The sequence below is a fragment of the Balaenoptera ricei genome, chromosome 14 (assembly GCF_028023285.1).
Source record: "Balaenoptera ricei isolate mBalRic1 chromosome 14, mBalRic1.hap2, whole genome shotgun sequence".
NCBI classification, from domain to species: Eukaryota; Metazoa; Chordata; class Mammalia; order Artiodactyla; family Balaenopteridae; genus Balaenoptera; species Balaenoptera ricei.
In genome coordinates, this window is record NC_082652.1 from 83,465,242 (window position 1) to 83,477,923 (window position 12,682).

Here is a 12,682-nt window from a genome sequence, read left to right on the forward strand (position 1 = left end):
AGTTTGATGCTTAGGCTAATAGCTAGCTGTTTTCCGAGGCTATGTATTATTATCACTGTTAGGAAGGTGAAACCCAAAGAGTTTCTGTGAATTGCCCAGCGATCCAAAAGCATCAAGTGATGGAGCAGGAGCTTAAACTAGGCTAAGGCCACTTATTCTTCACACTTATTATCACTCATTCTTTGAAGCTCAGTATTATGATACTATCATTTCACCTGGTAGATATATATGTATTGATCATCACATTGATAGGTAATTATTGTTAATTAAAGCTTATTGATTTTCTTCCAGGTTAATATGTGATCAGAGGGAAAAAATCCTTAAAAACATCCTTTAGCTCTAATGTGTGTGGGTGAGAAAACATGTGAAATGGGATTATAGTCACATTTCTGCAGGGAGACCTTTGTTAAGTTTTACATATTATCTCACCTTTGTAACATCACGTTGGTGTACACACAAACAGGACTGCACAGGAATTCCTGATAGATAATTTGGGCAGTTGGAAAGCTTAGTTGTAGAGGACTAAAGTGTTACGGATAGCGGCTAGAATGACTGAAAAATGATTATCCAAACTGAACATACTGACTTAAAAACAAATGCCACTACCAGTAATAGGCAAGAGATAGTTTTGTTACAATAATTGCCTTAATATGTATGTTTGTGTATTCATAGTCTTCAAGAGGATTTCAATTACAAACAAATAGGAAAAGACATTTACATTTCCTGGATCTATTCTAGCACCATTAAGAAGTGGTTCAGAAAATGTTAAAAGTAGAGTACTGGTTAAAATTATTGAAATTAGCCATAATTCATGTTAAAATTCCTCCCCCTCTTCAATTCAGCTTCTTTAAATCTAATCATTTATTCATTAGTTTTAGAGGTGCTTATTTAGCGTCTACCATGGGATAGGTGGTCAGATAACAGTGAGTTAGAGAGACACTATTACATGTCTACTAGACAGTTTTCTCTGAATGTGATTCCTGCATTACCTAATTTGTAGTAAGAAATTCTTACTAAGTAATGACATTCTTGTTAAGAAAGTTTATTCCTGCAGACCTTATGATGTACAATTAGAATCAGAATTTCTGGATGTGGGAGCCTTTGCATTTCAGGACATCATATTCTCAAATGTCATGAGTACAAACAGGCACCCCTATCAGATTCTCCACCATGGAGACCAGCGAATATAATTCTTTATATGTGAATGTTAAAACTTTCCATGGACCCAACTGGTCTCTACATTGGGTAAGGAAGGTTTTACAATTATCAGTGATTTTTAAGCATTTTAAATTGTCTTTTGGAATTTGAATATCAAAATAACTGCTAATAATATGGATTATAAGCTACTGAATAAAATAAAATCCATGAGTCCATGCTGGTGTAAATTAATGTGGAATTAAATTAGGGATAAAGAAAAATATTTCCTTGCAATAGAAGGACAACCAATAAATAATGAAGGGATAATGAAGCTGGGAAGTTATCAACAGATATTAAAACTAGTGTGTAATGTCTGATGATAAATATTTACATACACTCAAGGTTTCTTCCCACAAGATATTTATTAATTACAAAGGGAAAGTAATAGCTTTATAGTGGAGAAATCTGGGAGACACTGCCTTAATCAGCTAATGATCTGGCCACTAACATTACATCAGAACAAACTCTTATCAAATGCCTCTTGACATGGTGCATTGAGAAGGATGTAACATCACTTCTGTGTTATTCCTAGCCTATGTATAATCTGTTTCTAATCAAGAAGACATGTGGTATAAACCCAAATTGAGAAATATTGTCTAAAACAATGAATCTATATTTTTCAAAAATGTCAAGATCAAGAAATTTTTAAAAAGCTAGAGAATGTTCCAGATTAAAGGAACATAAAGACATATAAATGCAATGCATCTACTTTCACAGGTAGAAAGCAATTTTTTCAAGTACTTTTATGAAACTACAACCTGAAGGCCAACTTAGCCTCTGCCAGACCACAAAGTGAAATCCCTTTTATACATTTTGTGAATGACACACAGAATCTTTGATTACAATAGAAATAGAATATTAAATAGAGATAGCATCATCTAGTACCCAAGAAAATTAAAATAGATAATTAAATGAAACACAACAAGAGACTTGCATATGGGAATGCTAATACATACAGTGCAGGCCTGGAAATAAGTTTCTATGGCGATTGCCAAACTGCTGCTAATCACTTTCTTTTCCATATGACTGTGTACTTTTTGTTACAAAATTCTAAGAGATGCATTATATTTATATTCACCAACAGAATATGAGTTGGCAATAGTTAATTTTCCTATAAACCCATTAGTTTTTCAAATAAGCGTCTGTAAAGTTGGTAACAAATGTTATTTTTTTTTATGATGTGAATGACAGAGTATCTGATTGGACTGATATAGATTCACTTAGTGGAAATCTATGTATTAAGATTATAAATTTTCTTTAGAAGATACTAACTGTGAAACTATGGCTGCTATAACAAACATGATGTGATTTTTACGTGGTCTATTTATCATTCATTATACTTAAACAAGTAATAAATGTCCTAATGGTTTAAGCCATTGCTAAGTAGGTGTTCAATTATTTGCTGTCAAAAACTCTCCTAACTGATAGAGCCAGAGTATGTGAGTGAAACATTTTGTATATTAAATAATTAAGAAATTTAAATTATTATATATAATCAGAGGGTAAATTTGACAAAGTACACTCTAACTAAATACAATAATATGGGGCGGGGGAGGTCCCATACTTTATCTGCTTTAATGGCTGGCAAAAGAGAAGACGTAATTATAATTTTATATGAAATTAATACTATTAATAAGTTTAAATATCTTTCCCTGAAGCTTAAATTATCTCTTAACCCTTGATTATATTATCAATAGGCATAATGTACCCAATGGCTTTATCTTCCCTTTATTCCTTATGCCTTAGATAAGATTAAGATAGTCACTCACAGAATTATCCTCACTTCCTGATAGCATCTAATTCATAGAAAGCCCTGCTTTCCTGAACTTTTCCCACACAAGCTCCAATAATGTCTCTTCTAACATCCTCTTACTGAGAGGCTCAACAACTCTGCATTGTTTGTTCTCCTTTGCAATGAATAATTAAACCCAACTTTGGTGAACTAAAGGTCTATTACTGGTGGTCTTTGGCTGTGGGGCTTAATAGTAGTTATATTGCAGACAGTGATGGAAAAATGAGGAAGCAGTTAGAAGAGAATGCAGGGTCAAGGGAGAGTTTTTCAAAGATGGGACAACAGTGAAATACTTTTGTAATCTGATGCAAGGGAGATAATTCAAGTGGTATCTCTCTCTGAGGTGAGAGGTAAACGGGTCTAGTGCGTAAAGGCTGGGCCTTAGACAAGGAAGAAGACAGGGCATATTGCTACCAACAGAGGTAGCTTGATAGATGTCTAGTGGAAACATGTAGAAGTTCTCATCTAATTGTTGCTGTTCTTGCAGAACCAGAGAGCAAAGTCATCAGCAGAAGACGAAGAGGGGGAGAGACATCTTGATGACTGAGGAGAGGAAAGGCAAGAAGTAGATTTCTAGGGATAAGGAAACATGGAAGGATTAGAGAAATGGAATAGGAACTTTGGCAGCAGTGAGAACTCAGCACCCTTGAACTTACTGATTACGACCAGAAATCAAATAAAACTTTCCCTACCTTCCCAAATCCCACCACACTCAATATAGTTTTGTAAAAAAGATGAGTATCGTCGACCTTCTAATTCCTGATTTACTAGGGTTATCAGTTGTACACACACACACCCCTTGAGATGGAGTTTTCAGAAGCAGAGTCCTTAGGAGAGACAACATGGCACCGCTTGGTACAGCCACTAGAACCAGCTCCTGGGTCGGGAGGCAATTATCTGAGTGATTCTGGGCAAGAGATGTGCCTCGCTATGGCTCAAGGTTTTCATCTATGTAGTGAGCATGACAATAGAATCTGCTTTATATGAATGCTAAAAGAAATTAAATATGTTAATACTTATAACGTACTTAGAACAGTAGCTGGCACTTCATTTGTTAAATAAACAGAAATCTTACCAAACTGAAATCTTATTTTTCCTGAGTTGCTTTGAAAAAATGAAGTCAAATGGGTGAACCAATGGAAGTAACCTCTCTTCATGGCTTATTTAACAACATTATTATTTCTGGTGGTCATTTGGGACAGTCCTTGTGGGGTAGATCATGGTGAACACCTTGAGTGACTTACATCATTTAACTCTAAAGCCATTTACAAATGAAAAGGCTCTTTCCATTGGCCCAAGCATTCTTACTTATTTTTAAAAGTATGTCTAGAAAAGTATTGATAGAAACATCTTTGAAAATTTGGAGGAAATTTCAGCTCCAGACAATAATAAAGCAATTATTAATACATTACTTATTTGGCCAATTATAAAAGTAAAAACTGCATTCTTGCCTCCTTTATTTATTTCTATCAGCAAGGAAGAGATCAAGATCCTAGGCTGGTACTGTCCAAAAACTCTCTACACCGACCACCAAAACGAAGCCCCAAAGAGAATATATTATTTTGCGTGTGTCCACTGACATGTCTTTAAGGATTATTTTGAGTTATCAAAAGACAGCCCCAGTGTGAAAGCCTAAATTACTACTCATCATTGTCTGACTACTCCAGTTTTAATATTACATTTTAAATTGCTGAGATGTTTATTTAATGCCTTTTGTGCTTAAATATTTGGTTTTGTATGGCTAAAGGTTTTAAAAATCTGTGTTCATGGATTCTGTGAAATCTTAAAAGAGCCCATCTGTTGAGTGACAACTCTTTCTTCTCAAATCTATAAAAACTCAAACAATCAGACTTCTAAAAGAAATGATTTCTCTTAGGGATTTTATTGACCCTGGCATTCCAAATATATACATCTTGAAAGAAGTAAACCATTGTGTGATAATTTTATTAATAAAGTATTTAGGGATGGCGATAATCTAAAGCTGTCTGAGTTCATCTATTTCAGAAGCAAAGCAGAAGACAAAGAGTAGGGCCTAAGAACTGCTGGGAAGCTTCACAGGAAGAGCTGAGATCCACCCAGGAGAAATAAGTTTCTATTAAAATACAACAGCGCATTTAACTGCCCTGATCTTCTACTCTCTTTGGAGATACGTTCGATGGGAAATATGAGTGATGGAGTTACTTTTTACTTGAAAAAGTGCTGTTCAAAGCTTTCCTTTTGCTTCTCAAAGAATTTTGCCTTGCTTTGGAGGCAATACCCACAGAGAAATAAAAGTTACTTTGTGTGATATTGCATTGCATTTTACAGTCAAGGACACTGTAAGGCTTTGTGAATTGTATAAAAATTAAAACATTCCTTTTCTTCTGAGAATATAGGTTGAACAATGTCTATTTCTGTTCTTCCTATTGCCCTGCCAAGGCTAGAGATGATAGCAAAGGTATTATTCTTTTAAACTTCTTGATACTCATTCATTCATTTTATTGTATATGGAAAGTAAATATGGATTAATTAGATAACTAAGTTGAAATGTGGGGATAAAGAAAAGTATTTACTGCTTCGAAGCCTTTGAGAGTATGTGAGCTTGGAATATTGTCTTCAAGGAAAACAAACATTTCTAAACTATAGGAAATTACCTTTAAGAAAAAGAATTAAAAATAGAAAATATCACCTGAACAAAGAAATAAAAGGAAACTTAAGAAGTTATTTCAAATATTAAATATTGAGAATTAGTTTTATTTTTCCACCCTGCAGATACTGAAATATTCAATGCATTATTTTACTTATACTATGCAAACTACTGGGATTTAGAAAGTTTTTTTTTTTTAAAGGTTTTAAACACTGCCTGAATTACTAGTGAAAGAAAAGAAGCTAGATGCCAAATATTCATCTCCTAATGTATGTATGTATATGTGTATGTATGTACTTGTTTATGTGCACACATTGCCCATGTATACTTATATACTCAAATTGGAGACCAAGAGTCAAGTCTTGAATAGCAAGCAATGGAATATTTTACAGGATGTAAGATTATCACCCCTTTGCAAGTTACTAAGATAATTATAATTCAGAAAAAATAAAGCAAAGACACCCATGTTTACTGAATTGGGTCACGTGAGTACAAAGGGTATCATGTAAACAATAGTTGTTAAAAAGTCCCTAAAGATATCTTTCCATTTTTTATTCCTAGGAAAGAGATTTATCTAATGGCATTCATGAAATTACCTTTTTTTATTATGGAATTTTGATACCTTTAGGCATAAACTTTCACACCACACTGAAAAGATCTTACATGAATATTTGTTTTTGTAGGCACTTTACATTAATACAAAAGAAACTCCTCTATTTTTGTTTTTCAAGTTTGTTTTGAAGCTGTGGTTATGGGTCCCTTTTAAAGACTTCTGTTCTGCATGAAGTACATACTGTTTCAAGTAGAGTACCTATTATTTTTGTGCAGAGAAACAGGATGTAATCCAGGGGTTCATAAATTAGAGCTATCTCAAAATGTAGTAATGTATTTCTTTGAGTACTTTTGCAGGTATCCTTAGTCTTTGACCTTCAATTTCTAAATGTGCTTTGTATTTTTTTGAGCTTTATACTTAAACCTCAAAAAATGTCAAATGATTTAATTTTTAATTGCACATCATTTGCCAGCAACAGAAAGACATTTTGAATAATATGTTTGTACAGCCCCAGTGTCATGATTCTAGAGTTTGTGCCATAACCTCTTAACAGCTCAGAAATAGGATATTGTGTTGCCTGTATTCATTGGAGAACTGTTAACTTAGATTTATTAAATTTAGTACACTTTGGAAAATGTAAAATTGAACACAGGAGACTAAAATATAAATTGTATTCTACAAGCAAGTAAATCCAGCTCTTTTTAGCCTCTAAAATAAGCATAAAATACACAGAGGTATGAAAAGAGACCATTTCGAGGGCAATCGCTAGTTTTACAAGGCTGCCTGTCCCCTTAGCAACTGGAAAATATATGGTGGTTCACATGACCCATCGTTCTTTTGCTCTGTCTTGTGCTCTTTCACCTTTTATATGAGATTTTCACACTCCGGTCAGTGAAGAGCTGAATTAATTTGAAATAAGTTTGATATTCATGCTACAAAGTGTGTAAAAGAGGAATGGAGTTCGATGCATGAGGCAAACTGTATTCTGAAACTGTGCTTGCATTTTGATGGTGCAATATTATAAACAAATCAGATAATCATGTAGAAGAAATTCATATCAACCTGAAGAATAATGGCAAATGCTGTACAAAGAATAGTTCAGAAGTACCCAGACAGTCCATTATTTAGAGTGGAAAACTGCATTTTATAGATTACGGCTCTATCCACCAAGTATATTTCAATTTTGGACAGAATATTTTAAAATTCATTTGTCCATGCAAATGCTTTAGCTCTCTGATAATCACCATGTAATAATGTTTAAATATCTAGATATAGTGCAAAAGGTAAATGCATAGTAAATGTACTGAGTACTTTTCTTACGTTTTTTTTTTTAATCAAGATAATTGTAGCAGAAAATTAACAGAAAAAACCATAGAAGTTATAGGTTATTCCACACACAAATATACACATATAAACAAATCCACGTATACCCATGGAGCACAAAAACAGCAGAATATGCCAAAATATGAACTTCCAATTCAGTGGTCTTGAGAATTTTCTATGAATGCATTTGAAAGAGATGAAGTCCTCATTTCAATTTAAAAAGGCTTTTTCAATATGTCTTTTGCATGGATCCTAAATTACTTTATAGAAATTCTAACTAGTGAGTGGTCTTCAGAAGTCCTAGCTTAAAAACTACTTTGATTTAGAGTAAAAAAAAGATAGAATATATGTTTAAAATAGAAATTGTACCCTTTACTAAACCTTATGACAAATAAATTTGCACTCTCCTTGTACATTTTATTTGGGTTAAAAAAATCTGAAACTGGCTTAATATATTTGATGTTCTCAGCTACATGGCAAATTTCTTCAGGAAAGAGAAGATGCCCTCCTTTGTAATCTCTTCCACCAAATAAACATGAAGACATGCTTCTGAGTTGCGTGAAACATATACCTGAAGTTTATTGTTTTGAACAAGCAACCTAGCAGAGAAAGAGGCGAGGCTACTAACATAATTTGAATAAACATTCTGAGTGATCAAAGATTCATTCAATCATGAGTATCAAAGCAGGGAATTCCAGATCTAACATAACATCATATAAATACACACGTTTAATTTCACATCAAATCTGTGGAGTAGTTCTAATAACATGCTAGAGATATTTGATAATGCTGTTTTGTTAGGTAGTCTTAAGATTCTAATCCATGTTATAATGTGTATAACACTAAATGAGGACTTCCATTTCTGATAATAGTGGAGTAATTTATATCAAAAAAATCTTCCTGCCGATAACAGTTACACAGTCCAGAAATACAAGAAAAGTCATCATTTGAAGGTACAAACAAGTAAATGAAACGAGAGAGAATTTGGCTATTGAAAGAAAAGGACCACACTGAGTAAAGTGTGAAGTAATTAAAATTTGAAACTAAGAAATCTGATAAATTAAAATTGAATATTGTCAAACTAGTGAAAGCACTGAAAGTTAATAGTAAAATAGTAGATGTGACTAAAAAGCATAAAGATGAAAGGAATGGAATGCTAAAAACTGTCAATTAAGCCAAGGAAAAGTGAAAAAGGAATAACAAGGGGAACAAAAAGAAAAGGGAAGTGATAAATGGAAAATAAGTATACAGGTGGTTGACAAACCAAATATAATAAAAATTACATTAAATATAAATAGCAAAAACAATCCAATAAGAAGCAGGGGGTTTCATAACAGATTTTGAAAAAGCAAGAAACAACTATATGATGTGAATAACAATGCACACTATAAAAATAGATATAGGATGAAATAATATAGAAAAATATATATCATGTAAATTTTCTGCTTACAAGGCTTGTACATTGATATCAATATCAGCAAATGCAGACTTCAAAGTAATAAGTCTTATCAGAGTTAGGGAGACTTTTCATAATAGTAAAACAATCAACTAATCAAGAAAGCATAACAATCAAAAGCATTCTCGTCGGCACTTGGTGGTGTTACTCTTCTGGATTTTGCCCATTCTAATATGTGTGTAGTTGTATCTCATTGTATCTCATCGTTTTAATTTGCAGTTCCCTGATGACATATGCTTTGGAGCATCTTTTCGTAGACTTATTTGCCATCTCAACCTCTTTTTTTACTTCACTATTGTTTCTAGCTCTCTCCTTCTGTCTTGCCTCTTTAAATAACGTACTCTTCAATGTTCCTTCAGCAATCACTTTTTTCTTCATTGGAGTATGTTATTTTTACATCTACACGAAGGTTTCATATTTGTCTCCATCTCATTCTCTATCTTAAGATCTTAACCCACTCTTCCAACACATCATCTAAAACCAGATCCCTTAATACACCTCAGATTCAAAATGTCTGTTGAAAACTATATTACCTTCATCAAAGTTTATGCCCTAAACTTGTTATTCCCATTTTTCGTAACTCAGTTAATAACAATATCATCATCCATGCATGCAGTCAAAGACGAAATCCTTTACTTTGCCTGTAACTCCTTATTTTACTTTACCTCGTTATCAAATCTGTCACCAAATTCTGTTTTACCCAGGAATGTTTTTACACTTTCAAAGCCTATATAACATCCAAAATGTATAAAGAACTCATACAACTCAATAGCAACAGAAAAAAAAAATCAATTAAAAATGGGCAGAAGATCTGAATAGACATTTTTCCAAAGAAGATATAAAGATGGCCAACAGGTGCACAAAAGATGCTCAACATCATTAATTACCAGGGAAATGCAAATCAAAACCACAAGATATTACTTCACACCTATTAGAATGACTACTGTCAAAAAGACAAGAAATAACAAGTGTTGGTGAGAACGTGGAGAAAAAGGGAACCCTTGTGCACTGTTGGTGGGAATGTAAATTGGTGCAGCCACTATGGAAAACGGTATGCAGGTCCTCAAAATATTAAAAATAGAACTACTGTATGATCCAGCAATTCCACATCTGGATATTTATTGGAAGACAGTGAAAACACTAAAGATATGTGCACCCCCATGTTCATTTCAGCATTATGTACAACAGCCAAGATGTGGAAACAAGCTAAGTATTTATTGATAGATGAATGGATAAAGAAATCCTGCCACATGTATATATAAAATGGAATATTACTCAGCCATAAAAAATGATATCATGACATTTGCCACAACACGAATGGACCTTGAGAACATTACGCTGAGTGAAATCTGTCACATAGAGAAAGACAAATACTGCCTGATCTCTCTTTAGATACATGGATTCTAAAAAAAAACAAAAAAACAAAAAAAAACAGGCTCATAGATACAGAGAATAGATTGGTGATTATAAGAGGCAGGGGGTGGAAGAAATGGGTGTATTTTTTCTTCTTCTAGTTTCAGTAAAAACGAAATAAACAAAGTCTAGGTGGGGGTCCTTATTATTTCATCAGAAATATCCCCAAACCTTTCTAAGGAGTAGTCCCCTCCATTTTTAATCTCCATGGCCCTAGTGAGTCATTATTTATAGAATGATGCCCAAAGTCCTTAGACACGGATAAGATTATTTTAAAAACCAGTGTGCAAGTTATTATTGCCACAATAATTCTGTGTGCCAAACCACCACATAATTTCTCTAGCACCTGACTATACATGGACTTTGGTTAGGCTACCCCCTGATCTTATGTGGGACTGCTGCTGTGTCTCGGTTCAGGTGGCTGTTGGGTGATCTAGGCTGGCCTCATCTGGGACAACCTGGAGGCTTCAGCCTGGTTCCACCACTGTCATCCTCCAGCATGTTTTCATGGTGATGTACGAGACACAAGGGAGGAGACAGGTATAGACAAGCTCCTGAGGACTGGGCTCTGCACGGCGGCTCCGTCATTCCCACTTCATTCTATTGGCCAAAGAGGCACACGTGGGGAGAAATGTACTCCGCCCTTATTAGAGAAACACCAAAATCACATGGTAAAGGTCACTGACAAAGAAGTGGAGGCATTAATGAAATCAGTCTACCACACTCAGTCTACATTACCCTTCCTGCAGCTTTTTTCTAAACTAGGGCAACCAGATAAAATAGAGACATTTAGTTAAATTTGGATTTCAGATAAATAAAGAAGAACTTGTTCACTGGCTATAACCAAATAGGGCTTTAAAAATAGAATTCTAGGAGCAGAGGAAAATACATAACTAAAAGATAAGCAACAAGACTCCCTAAGGGAGTCAGAAGGGTTATTTCTAAGAAAAATAGGATTAAAAATTGGCAACAGTTAAACAGCAAAGAAAACTTATAGAGATTAGAAATTTAACTGTTCAGACCTGCTATTCCTGGGAGACTTCTTATTGCATGGTGCTTTTAATGACTAAATGTCTCTATTTAATGATCTTGAACCATTATTAGCATCAATGTGTTAATACATTTAACATGCTCATAGCTCATGGTGGGCATATCTGCAGCTCTCAATAGCAATTACTTATTTATTCTGAAAAATTCTTTCCTTCTCCTCCATACCTTTGTGAAAGCAGTGCTTCAGGGTATATGCTCTTGGCTTTCAAAAATAATGGATGGCAAATATAAAGGATTTTCTAAACAAGCACATGGAGCGTCATCCAAAATCCTTGCACTTGCTTTGAAGGATATTGTATCTTCATGCAAAAAAGATAAAAATGGCACAGGGTAACAGAAGGGTCAGTGTGTCTTCGTTCTATCCTATGATTTAGACTTTGATATTTTTATGATACTTGTTTTTATGACTATGGTTTGTATATAATTGTATTAAAGCACTGGAAAAATTTTATTAGTTCAAAAACTGATATATATCATGGGGGGACATAACCTCTTTGTAATGTTAACATTTGTCATGTCAAGGATTGATCAAAACGGTAGATTTCTTAAACAGGGATATGCAGCTACTAATCTATCGTTTTGTTTTTTTTTTTTTAAAGGACTGGTCTAACTTCCAACAAGTGTTGGAAAACTATGAACTCTTAATTGGGACTTTGAATATCTTGGGTCTTTGATGGTCAATAAATGCACCATTTGGGAGACTAATGTTAAAACCGACAACTTGCAGCCTACAAGCAGAGAGGAAATGTCACTTGAAAGTCTGAGCTGTGGCCTGATTCTAGAAGTTCAGTAAACCAGGTTGAAATTATTCACGATCGATGGTGGTTTCTAAAATAGCTCCATGACATTTTATTGCTATGATCAGCTATCAAGGAGGAATTGTTGAGTCTTTCATTTAAAACTACTTACCTAAGTATTATAAGGGAAAAAAGTTGATAAAATCAACCTTATGTTTATGTTTTTAATATTACTAATGAAGCTGAAATATTTTAAATTTCAAATATCCTGGAACTCAGATATGGCTGTTAGTCCTACATAGGCAAGTTTTGCTGGACCATGGTAGGGGTAGGGGTGCTATAACTTTTGACAGTTACTCTCTTTTGTTTCCCATGAACCAAGTATTTTGCATTAAAATGTTTAATATTTTCAGGTATCCCTTGAGAAAAACAGACTGGAAAATTGTTCATTTAAAGTTTTCATTTTATGCCATTTGCAGCAACATGGACGGACCTAGAGATTATCATACGAAGTGAAGTAAGACAGAAAGACAAA